This window comes from Coccinella septempunctata, chromosome 2, assembly GCF_907165205.1.
Source record: "Coccinella septempunctata chromosome 2, icCocSept1.1, whole genome shotgun sequence".
NCBI classification, from domain to species: Eukaryota; Metazoa; Arthropoda; class Insecta; order Coleoptera; family Coccinellidae; genus Coccinella; species Coccinella septempunctata.
Genome location: NC_058190.1, coordinates 51,078,907 through 51,091,883, shown reverse-complemented (window position 1 = coordinate 51,091,883; position 12,977 = coordinate 51,078,907). Strand labels below are relative to the sequence as shown.

At 37.4% G+C, this 12,977-nt stretch overlaps 1 protein-coding gene and 2 long non-coding RNA genes across 3 annotated transcripts in view; 2 read left to right on the top strand and 1 right to left on the bottom strand.

Moving 5' to 3' along the window:
• The window catches only part of LOC123307370 (neural cell adhesion molecule 2), a 146,272-nt gene that overhangs the window by 25,057 nt on the left and 108,238 nt on the right, over positions 1-12,977 (top strand). The window lies entirely within an intron of this gene.
• LOC123307371 lies at positions 5,731-6,025 on the bottom strand. The gene is made up of 2 exons (XR_006536971.1): positions 5,916-6,025; positions 5,731-5,809 (listed from the first exon to the last, which is right to left on the bottom strand). It is a non-coding gene; the product is annotated as an uncharacterized LOC123307371 (long non-coding RNA).
• Positions 6,343-6,775, top strand: LOC123307372. The gene is made up of 2 exons (XR_006536972.1): positions 6,343-6,590; positions 6,697-6,775. It is a non-coding gene; the product is annotated as an uncharacterized LOC123307372 (long non-coding RNA).

The window sequence follows — 12,977 nt, the reverse complement described above, 5'->3', positions numbered from 1 at the left end:
TCAGATTTATCACTAGAAGAGTTGCTCTTCCAGAATATGTATCACATTTACATCTACGGTTACTTTTATTGAGAGATAAACTACTCGAAAGCTGATCTTCGAAAAATCCTGAAAAAGATGAATCCAGTAAAAAATTCGTCAAGGCCGAACAGTTGCGCCGATGAAATTCTCAGATTTATTACTAGAAGAATTGGTCTTTCAGAATATGTTTCACATTTTCATCTACGGTTACTTTTATTGAGGGATAAACGACTCGAAAGCTAACCTTCGAAAAATCCTGAAAACGCTGGGTTTAGTTAAAAATTCGTCAAGAAAGAACGGTTGCACCTTCATGGATGAAGTTCTCAGATTTATGACAAGAAAAGTTGCTCTTTTGGAGTATCTATAACATTTCTATCTATGGTTACTTTTATTGAGAGATAAACGACTCGAAAGTTGACCTTAGAAAATTTCCCAAAAACATTGGGTCAGTTAAAACTACCTCAAGACCGAACGATTGCGCCGAGACGGATGAAATCTTGAAATTCATCACAAGAAAAGCTGCTCTTTCAGAATATTCATCACATTTGGATCTACAATAGTTTTCCTGGAAGAGACCTTCTAAAAACTTACAAAAAAGGGTAAGTTTTAACTTCCTCAAGAACGAACGGTTTTGCCGAGATGTGATTTATCACTACAAGAGTTGCTTTTTCACAATATGTATGACATTTGAGTCTGCGGTGTAAACTGGGGTGTAATTATTATCGATACAACACGAGAACATCCAAATAGGCCCGAAACTAATCATCGGTCCGATCGTCGATCAAGAAAGGTGGAACGGAATATTTCCGACTGACCGGATATGGTCGAAATGTAATAGACATCAAGTGGGAATAGCCCGTCTCCGAATTTCCGATAGCCGAGTGAATTTCCCAGAATCTGAAAAGCATTCCATTAACAATGAAGACCCGAACCGATGACTTGGGAACTATTGCAATCGTTACTGCACTCCGAAACTTCGGTTAGTTCTCGATAATTGGCGAAGTTTGAGGGTTTTTGAGTTAAACGGGGATAATTTATAACCCTAACACAATTCCTGACTGTTTTATCTATCCGCACGTTGATATAACGATGAGTTCTAGTCGAACGCCGCCCCGGAGATTTCGAAAGATATTTTCCGAGTTTTGATAGTTGTTCGGAGATTTATAACGCTATAAATCAATTTGGGCCTGATTTTTCTCCTTGGAATTGCCGAAGAATACGCTTTCCCAATAATATAGTCCGTGTTTCTGGTGGAGCCACGGTTTTAAGTGCTGTTTCGGATTTCGAAACTGCGAAGTCATGAAACTTTCCGAACTTTCTACTTTCCGGGAAGCGTTTCATACTTGGCAGAATCGGTTTTCATGCTGGGAGATTGAAGTGTGTGGCTCCCTGGTCTTAGGAACCACTTTCGCAAGATGAATTTTTGGTGGGATGCAAACATAAACAAAGATTCGTATCAAGTTTCGACAAGGTCTACATTCGTTTATGAACTGAAGAACAACAAAAGAGTATTGAAATTATGAAGAACGTGGTGTAGTCAGGAGTCCCGAAATTATTTCTGAACGTGAGAGGTGCTCCTTGTTCTGAGGGATAACTGCGTAGAAGTTTCCAGGACAAAGAACAGACCTTCAGATTTGCTAATTATCAACAGGCAGATTCGAGTTCATAGTCACGAGGATGTATTGATATCTAGGTAGCCTAGACCAGTTCCATGCATACAAGAAATATTGCTTTACCATAGCAACGAACAATAACTTGTTAGAAGTGTCGGTGTGAAGTTTAAGGTCAAAAAAGTAAACCAGAGTTACGCAATAAATTAAAAGAAAGAAGATGTCCACCGAAATTGTGAAAATCAAAAAATCGGAGTATCGAGCCATCATCAAGTACCTGTATTTAAAAGGGTTGAAAGGTAAGCAGATTTACGAAGTATGCTTAATACCCTTGATGATCAATGTCCTTCGTATGCGACTGTGAAAAATTGGACTGCCAGCTTCAAAAGAGGTAAATTTTCCATTGAAGATCTTGACCGATCGGGATGGCCAGTTTCTATGTCAGTCCCCGAAAATATCGATGCAGTTCATGACATGATTTTATCAGACCGTCGAATTGGGCGAAGACGGCTATCTGAAGCACTGAATATTTCATACGAACGCGTTCATCATATAATTCACGTCAATTTGAGAAATTCCTGCAAAAGGGATCCCCAAATGTTTGAATGTTGACCAAAAGCGTGCAAGGGTAGAAGCATCGCGTTCGATCTGTGCTCGATTTGAAAACGATGTAGACTTCTTAAACCGAACTGTTACTATGGATGAGACTTGGGTACATTTCTACGATCCAGAAACAAAGCAACAATCGATGGGATGGCTACACTCTGGTTCTCCAAGACCTAAGAAGTTTCGTGTCCAGAAATCTTCTGGAAAAGTTCTTGCTTCAGTTTTTTGGGATGGCTATGTGTTTCTTTTGACCTCAAGAATCTACTGTCGAAATATTTGTACTAATCAAAGATTCAACCTGTATAATGTGTCTCCATTTGTTCTTTAAAAAAAAACTCAAAAACTACTTCAGTAAAGTTGGCAGGTTATTTTCATTATCATCAGCACCGAGAGTTTCGTTTTCTGTCACTAATTCAACTATAGTTAGAGTATGCATCGAAATGGACTCGACGTAATCCACAATTCGCGTCCATTTGTCCATATCAATATCAATACCGCCATCTAACTTATGAAAGGATCGTACCGAACAGAAGCCAGTTCATTTCTCCGATATCGGCATAGTGCTGTAAATTCAAATTAGCAAATTTCAACAAATTATGCGATACAGCGACACTAATTCCAATCGAAACCCGTACTGCTACAATTAGGAAACGCAATTAAGTTACACATGATCAGGCCAATATGCGGATAATTTTCTGGAAATAAGAACTAGGGGAAAGGGTTTAATGATGCAATCGGGCCACAGGGCCGCATCCAGCCCTCCGGCGGAGAGGCTTTTGATTTTGATCAGATACGAACTTACTATACAGGGTGAGTCTTTGACTTCTATAAATATTTCAAGAATAGATTGTTGAGGTCGAGAGAAACACTTTGTTCTATTCATAAAACATGAAAAATGTTATTTTTAGTTCTATCTAACAAAGAATTTTATCCAATGAAATGAAATTGCATAATAGTTCTTCATTTATTTGATGAATCTTATCACCCACGTCTTCCAGTTTTCTCAGTATGACCATTACGTACCACAATAATACCAACAATTCAAAGAACCCAACTCTTGAAATTGAGTTGGACGATATCTAATAAATATTTGAACGTTTTGTGAAATAAAAGTATTCTTCATATTTTCCCGTATAATGCGCCGTTTTCGAGTAATTTGATGTTCAGATATAAAAAATCTGAAAAACTGGGTACTTTGGCTGAATACAACTCTTTTTAATAGATACACAGATGTGTAGTGACACAGATTTAGCTAGTTATTCAGAAGGTTATTTTGTTTTTCGAACTGAATTTCGAATAATGGTTTGAATCAAATCTGAATTGAAAGAAGGAGAGTGTCCTTTTTGTGGGATAATATTTGCACTGTAACACTTCAAATAGAGAGAGAGAGAGATGTTTTGCAATATAACATTAAAACATATTCTTCGAGAAATTGATTAAAACGGGGTTCTTGAACTAGTTTTCGAAAGATTCAACTTCACTTTCAACTTCAATAAAACGTTCACAAATCTGGAAGCTGATGAATTTTGATGGTCTTGGGACCAGCGCATTCGACAATTTGTTCCTTCATCTTCAACAAAAAATAATTTCATTCTAACTGCTCAACTATGTATATGAAAATCTCCTAATTTATTTGGGAGAAAAAGTTTTATCACAATTCCAATCTCTCCGTCTATTCATCAATACGCGAATCAGGAACATTCATCCCTGCCGGCTAAAATCCGGTTACGGTCCTGATACCGACATAATTGGCTTCCAATTCGACCACGCCCCACATAAACAAGACTCGTTAATGACAGTGGAAGATCTAAATCCGACCTTAATCGGGTAAATAGGTGTTCAGTGTTTCCATAAAGGCAAGTCAAATATACGGAATGGGAGAAATTGGGCCAAGAATACTCGTATATCGACGGATCACAGGATATCTGTTACGATTCGGATTGCGGTTCTAGCGGAGAGAATTCTCCGGTTGAAAATTCGACAGGGGTGAGTTTGAGGTGTCTGTCAATTTTCGTTGTTCAGGGTTGGAATCCCCCCTTTCGATATCGGGATTGAAAATACGCTGGTTTGTCACAGATAAAGTAGAAAACTGTTCTTGTTGTCTTGGAGTATCGAGCCGTCATCAAGTACATGTATTTTAAAGGGTTAAGAGGGAAGCAGATTTACGAAGATATGCTTAATACCTTCGTTCTTCGTATGCGACCGTGAAAAATTGGAGAGGTAAATTTTCCATAGAAGGTGATGACCGATCGGGAAGGCCAGTTTCTGTGTCAGTCCCCGAAAATATAGATGCAGTTCATGGCATGATTTTATCAGACCGTCGAATTGGGCTAAAACGGATATCTGAAGCAGTGAATATTTCTTACGCGTCCATCATACAGTTCACGTCAATTTGGACATGAGAAAAATTGCTGCAAAAATGGGTCCCCAAATGTTTGAATGTTGACCAAAAGCGTGAAAGGATAGAAGCATCGCGTTCGATCTGTGATCGATTTGAAAACGATGAAGACTTTTTGAACCGAATTGTTACTATGGATGAGACTTGAGTACATTTCTACGATCCAGAAACAAAGCAACAATCGATGGAATGGCGACACTCTGATTCAAGACCTAAGAAGTTTCGTGTCCAAAAATCTACTGGAGAAGTTCTTACTTCAGTTTTTTGGGATTGCCATGGAGTATCATGATTAATTTTTTGGATAAGGGTAGAACAATAACCGGAGATTACTATTCGACATTACTGATCACTCTACGGGAAAAAATCAAAGAAAAAAGACGCGGAAAGCTATCCAAAGGTGTTTTGTTTTTGCAGGACAACGCCCCTGCACAGAAATCTCATGTTGCATGCAAAAAATTCGTGACTTTGGGTTTGAATTACTAGAACACCCCCTTTATTCACCAGATTTGGCTCAATCCGATTATCATATCTATCTTCAACTGAAAAAAAAAGTTAAAAGGTCCTAAATTTTCTCCCAACGAGGAGGTAATAAGAGCTGTGGAGGTCTGGTTTGCAGATCAAGAAGACACATTTTTTTTGAGGTCTAGAGACGTTGCAGGTTCGCTGTAATGAATGTATCCATTGAAATTTTGTTCAGTTCTCTAGTAGGCTAAGAATTTTTCAATATATCCTCGTATATTTTGTGATGTGTATTTCCTGAGGAAGTAGCTGGATTTTTTTTGTAATGACTCAGCACAAAAATCATAAGTGAACTTTATATTTGATAGTATTCATCACGGGCTATCCAAGTATACTATACAGCTTTTCAGCAGCATTTTTCCATTCCTGTGGAGCGAGAACTCTCACTTTCAACCCTCCTTCCTGAAATAATTCGAATTTCCACGTTGAAACCCTCTGCGAGTAACAGTCATTTTCGTGGGAAAACCCAACTGCAACAACAATTCATCGGGTTGGATGCCTACAGACTCCGGCGTTTAATCTCATAAAATCCCATTTTGAAGTGCTGGGTATGAAGAGGAAAAAAGAAAGTCTATAAAGCACTTCAGTGGTGGAACCTTGTATTCAAATCATCCGGTTACATGTTTCGGCTTGCGCCATTATCAAACCAAGGATTCTGAAAATTGTTGCTTGTAAGTACAGAATATAAGGTTGAGCAAAAATTAAGAAAAGGTGAAAAACAATAATCTTACAATTTAGTTAAAATGCTCACTGAAACTTACGATTTAAAGGTTCCATTGTCATATGATAAACATCAATCAGAAAAGTCACAAAACAAAAATAAAAATAAAATATATACGGTCAAAAGGCATAATAATATGGGACCCCAAAACACAAGAAAGGACAAACAAAACAAAACACAAACAAACTGACAGGGCAGGAGTGGCAGATCCATTCGAACGAGGACAAGAGAACATCTAAATAGTGCTAAAAATCCAAACAACGATAAATCTATCTTCGGTTGTCACATAAGGGAAGAAGGACATAGGTTCGATATTGAAGAGAACACCAAACTTATTCATCACTGCGATTTTGGCTACAAACAGGAAATTCTAGAGGAGGTAGAAATCTTTAAACACCTTAAGAACACAGAATACAGGACACTAAATGCGATGTTGACCAACAACGTGAAAGACACATATAAAAATCTTATATTGATTCCCCCGGGGGACGCCACTGTATCGTCGAGAAAATTGAACACTTGAGTTAACCTTGGCTGGAAGAAGAAGATTTTGTCAGCACGAACGTCAGTTTGTTTGTGTTTTGTTTTGTTTGTCCTTTCTTGTGTTTTGGGGTCCCATATTATTATGCCTTTTGACCGTATATATTTTATTTTTATTTTTGTTTTGTGACTTTTCTGATTGATGTTTATCATATGACAATGGAACCTTTAAATCGTAAGTTTCAGTGAGCATTTTAACTAAATTGTAAGATTATTGTTTTTCACCTTTTCTTAATTTTTGCTCAACCTTATATTCTGTACTTACAAGCAACAATTTTCAGAATCCTTGGTTTGATAATGGCGCAAGCCGAAACATGTAACCGGATGATTTGAATACAAGGTTCCACCACTGAAGTGCTTTATAGACTTTCTTTTTTCCTCTTCCGGCGTTTAAGCTTTTTTCTTACATTTCTTCGTGAAAATTCCCTAGAATTTTTTGAATATTCGGCAGCGAATATTCGTCTCCAAAAAAGGATAAATTCCATTCTTATGGCGTCATTTCACGTTGGATGTAGTCTGCCTTTCAGAATGTAAAGAGAACCGACTTTTATTCAGATAAAAGTTTAGTGCCTGATTACCAGTAATCTGCTGTTTCGTCTGGGGTCTCTACCAAGCTCGCGAAAATCGAAATCGCCATTATTCATCACCGATTGTCAAATTAACCGAACAAACGACTATCTAATGCGTAACCAATTACCGTTTCGAATTAAACCTTGATTTGTTATCGGCTACAGACCGAAATGGCGTTCGATTGACGGAAACGCCTGCATGATTTGTTGCCTGAGTTGTTGATGATAGCCCACGTGCCAATCGTGCCGTTCATCCAGTTTTCCGCATATTCTGAGTTCACTTCTTTTCATCGCAGAAGGAATTTCAGCTGCCTAGTCAAAACGTTGATAGTTTGTATCAGAACTTGATTGATACACTCAGAGGCGATTATGTACACCAACCTTATGCTTCCATTTTCTGGATTCGGGCTGAAATAGTGAATTTTAAAAACAGGCATTCACTAAGTTATCCAAATCATGAGAGGTTCAACCATAAGAGCATATAATATGTTTTAAACACAGACAAGAACAAATCTGTACTTTCCAGGAAAATGTTTCGTCCCTTGAAGATAAGGGAAGATTACTCTTGTAACATTTGCTTGTCCACCAAGGCTCTCACATCATGAAGGCCAAGGTTCTCTAGAAACAAAGGATATTCGTTGCCGTTGGTATCTAACACGATCAAGAGAGCCCAAAAGAAGTTAATACTGAATACAGATTCACCCACAGTAACAACAACACCTTGTGGTTAATGTGTTGTGAAGCTAACAAGGAAACATCTGTTAATCATTGAAGCTCTTTCTTCATGTAGTTATAGTATTCATTTTACGACAGCTTCATCAGCCAATCGAAGGCAAATAAATACATTTCAGTATGATGTTTTCGTTTTTGGCCACCAAACCTTTTCAATTTTTGTCTCGTTTAGTATTTATTATTATACGTATCCCAACGAGGCAAGCATCGCACGAAGAGCAATCATTCGTGTAGCCCACAATTTGATGCGTATAAACACAAAACAGAAAACAACGAACAAATCGGCTTATCTGTCCCCTTATCCCTCAAACGTCAGCGTGCATTATTCAAATTGAATGAGGTGCTTGAACTGAGAACCGTCTGTTTTCCGAAAAAAGCAAAGAGTTTTATTTTCAGTGGGATGAACTCGAATAAAAATTTCCGTCACTTCAATTCGAAACGTTGATCCAGCAGGGAGGCTGAACTAGTAAATATAGGTTCTCTATTATTTCATTAAAATTTCCGAATAACCATTATATTCAATATATTTTCGTGTTTTCTCTTGGATATTCAACGAACAACTAGAGCAAGAATCAGCGAAATCAATAAAGATATGACTGAGATTTTTCCCTTTTTCCATTTCTTCAGAATGACCCATAACCCAATCACATTAGACTTTACGGGTAATCGAATGCCTAGCACGGTGGCCACATACACGCAGTAAATTTTTATTGTCGAAATTATACACCCTACGATAAGCAACTGAATGAATCCTCAGCAGATGACTGAAGGGTCAGCACATTGTGTCAGTTTTACAACATACGTCATAACTCCAGCAGTGATAATACTTCATTTTCCAATATACCCCATCTCTGTGAATCAAACCACATAAAAAATGGGGAATATAGGGAATTTATTGCTTCGACAAGCCAAGGGTGATGAAAAGTTGATGGACCGTAAGATGAGTCTGAGTCTGCGTGGCGGCACACTGAGGTTCTTTATGGGCACCTCGTTCACAGAGATCCAAGAATTATATGATTTTCTTGGATTAAGATTCCCAGTTGTGGTTGAAGTCGTGTATCTGAAGATATCACAAGGAATACGAATTGTTCAGCGAAATTTGAGGGCTTATCATCTTCAAAACGTCTTTTTCAAGCTTTTCTATTTCTGATGCTATACACCTCAAATTGAAAGACAAATTCTTCAATCTCAAAATACCACCTGTTTCTCACTATGAAGAGAACCTGAGAAACTTGATTCTCTTTCAGCTAAAACGCGAATTTCCGCCATTTTTGAAATATCAAGGCACCTGCCAGGACGAAAAAGAGGCCATCTAACGTTAGCAGATGTTATCTCGATGTCCAACCACTCACTCCTTCAGCTGGCATCCGTTTAACGGAACAAATCATCCCCAAGATAACGAGTTGGCCTCATAAGGCTTGTTTGTAATGATCAAACGGAAACGAGCTGCCTGATGCGTTCAAATATTTAAGATGGACGTAGGGTAAACACTTCGCATGATATTTCAGGACCTGGATAAGGTTCAGGGATTAAGTATGTAGCCAGAATAGTGGAACGGGCGTATGTAGGGGAGAGCCGGGCATTATTCATTCCGTAGTGTGTGCCTGGAAGGCAGTTTTATGTTTACAGGAGAAAAGTAAATCGCTACTTTATTCATATAATGCACCTACTGGAATAAGCCAGGTTCTGATTGGCTTTGCTGGTTTTCCTCAGACGGGGGTTTGTAGAGAGAATATTAATTTGTGGTTTACTGGGGGATTAGAATTCGAATGATTCCTTAATCTCCCGCTAACATCGGTCTGTTTGTCTGGTCTTGAGGGGACATGGATGGAATGGAAGATTATATCGATCATTCCATAAACGTCGGTGTATTCATGGTTTATTTTGGCAATATTGTTGGGTTCCGATTTTCTCAAGAATAAAATCGATTTTCGCATCCATTCATTTTGCAATGAAAGCTGAATGTGACATAAATCATGCGATTAGGGCGTATAAAAGGGGAGGGAGGTGCCGAGAAACCCCTTATCCACCTAATTCAACACCCTATCCAAAAAATTCAATCAATTTTGATTCTATTCTGCATTGATAACCATACCAGCTTTCTAGATTTTTGATTCTGAAGAAGGGTGGCGACATTATAAGATTCTGCAGTGCTCTGCACCAAGCCGATCACTTCGGTGCGTAAGAGTGAGAAATAGAACAAACTATACTCCATTCACTTTTATTTTAGCAGTCGGTTGGCCATGGATATTTGACACATTTCACTCTGTATAGTAGGAAAATGTGGGGTTGTGAAGCTTGTCAAAACATTTTTGGGTTTTAAATCAACGCTATGTTGCCCATAAAAGTTTCTGTTATTACGTATTTTATCTCAATGTCGAATCTCTTCGGAAAATATGTGACGAACATAATTGAAGTTTATACAAACTGATTGAAGTCATACCAAATCCAGTTATTTGCATGGAAAATACAAGAGATCATTATAATGTGCACTAGCTTGAGGAGAGTTAATGTTCGTTATCTTCTTTGGCTAAAGCTAAAATTTGAATACGTTACATTAGTTGTAGATTTCAAAAATATTAACCCAAAGATGAAATGCATATGTTGCAGTGGTTGGGAATGGGTATCTCCCGAAGGAATTAACAGATAATTACACGAATGTTAAATTCTGCAACAAAAATCATCTTGCATCAATATAAGTAAAAGGAATTAAAGGAAGTTTCAATCAAGATGAACTTCACCTTTGAACAAAAATTTCACATGAATAAACAATTAGCAGGACAACTGGTGCGTATTTGTGACTGTTCATCTCAATACATTGATATAATAATAATAATTAGGTATTTATTGGTACCTTAAGCCATTTACAATACATAGGACAAGTCAAATGGAAAATAGAAAAATCAATTTTCGGGAACTTATTCTACGATGACATTCATCGAAAATCCTGTAGTAAACTTTTCGCATTAATTCACTCAAACATAAAATTCTCAAATGGCACCACTTTTTTGGGTCTCGCAATAGAAGGAAATTCTTTGTCATCCTCCTTCCTTCACAATCTTTCTGATTGTGGAAATATTCAGCTAAAATATAAGTCGTTCAGATTCAGATGAAACATCATATAAATTCACTTACATTGAATATGTTCGCTACCGTCTGACGTATTTTGGATTTTAGAATATCAGGGTATATCTATTTGAATGAGCGGACCTGAATTCTAAATAGCACTTTCTGAAACCCTATCTCTTTTTTCAATCACTTTCGGCGTTTTCGTAATATTAATTGATATTATTTGTGGCAACGGCGTTATGACATTAACGACATTTTATGTCGTTCTAGTTACAAAAACTTGAGAAAATTATTTCATGGCCATCCGACTGCTAAAATAAATCTGAATGCAGTATACATAGTATAATATAGTTAGTGAGCGAAGGTATTGATATGAAAAATGAATGAAGATTTCGAATATTAAAAAGAGACAACTCATTTTTTATTTCGATAGCGTAGTTACACCTATTAAGTGTAATTTCCTTTCTTGAAAGGATCTGTAAAGTTCGCCACACACGACGATTTTTATGTATAGAGTGGACAAGAATAGATTAATGGAAATACTGAATCGGGTTGAACATACGAAGGGGTCGGAAAACATCGTCCGTCCCTGTCTTCTATCTAGTCCTCCCGATTCGATTCTATATGCCGTGTTAAAATGCGGTTTCTCCGAGCTACGTTATTATAATTACTGGGACTGAGACTCGTGGGGCCTCGCAGGCCCCAATTTCCTGCTGTATATATGTATATGCTGAAACTTCAACAATTGTAACCTATTATCAAGTATCGCCGGATTTATTGGAGCTTATTGTAGACCCGAACCCATAATAATTCGCCCTCCCCGGTTCCCGGGCAAAATTGGTATTTTCCGAATGTATCTTCCCGGGGTTTACTGCCGCTGATAAGTGGAGCAATCGGCCGATCTTCGAGTCGTTTTTCCGATGATTTCACCGGATAAGCTGGTCGTTGTCGCCGGAAAATACACACACACACAGTCGCAATGAGTTTGGGGTGCTCATATTCGTGTAATTTAGGGATATCTCTTCTCAGGAAGGTGTGAAAGTTGAGTAAACAGAGCTCATAAACAGTCTAGGTCGTATTAAATAGATGAACAGCAAAACTGGGTGAACTATATACACTGAGCAAAAAAATTAACGCACATTATGGAAATCTCAAATTTATTCTACAACTGAAGGTGTTCTCAATAATAATTATTTTTATCAGAATTATGCATGCATATGTTATCCACTTTCAACGGTTTTCTTCAATACAGATGTTTTTTCCCAGCAGGAATAAAAAAAGATGATATTATCAGATTTTGAATGTATTGGCTCCATTCTAAAATCAGTTGTTCTCGTGATTCTAGTGATCAATAGTTTTTCTTTCGTTTGATTTTCTACACTCGATCGCTATGTAACGCGAAACACGCAATTTGACCCAAGAGGAATGTGCCCAAGCGGTAGTTTTGCGAGAAGGGTGGACATAGACAAGAATTGCAGAAAGGTTTGGAGTTTCCCATACAAGTGTGTCAAGAATGTTGCAGCGATTCAGGGAGACTAGTATGAATGTCCGAAGACCAGGACAGGGTAGACCACGGCCCAGGAAACACACCTTGGTTTAGTATACGTCTAATATTCATCCTGATGGTATATTTTTCGTTTTGGTCTATCACAGTACGAGTATTTTACGTCTATATTATACCATTTTTCTGTAGTAGGTTTATAAAACGTCTTTTAGCGTTAGCTATATATACCACAATATATGTTTTTTGCTTATCAATAGTTTTTTCAAGAACTGAAGATTATTTTTTGTTTATATACTTCAATTATTTTAAACTCTTCGTCATATTCATCAGTTATTAACGAAGTCTACAAGATCTCCGAATTATACGTCGAATATATTGTACTTTTCGACGTACTTCCTACACCTATATTAAACGAATATGTGATTGGTTTTTGAAATGTCTATAAGTGGAAGTCATATGTACATAATGAGATCTATTTTGTCTTCCAGTTGTGTTTTTACGATTGGAACAATATGCATCCTACAATATATATCGCTTATTTCCCAGCTTTAATAATTTTTCACAATTTATAAACTAGGTCTATAAAGTTCCACAAATTATACGACTATAATTCGTACATATTTCAACCTACCTTCCTACTCCATGAACTTAGGTATATTAAACGGATATATGGTAGGTTTTCAATCTG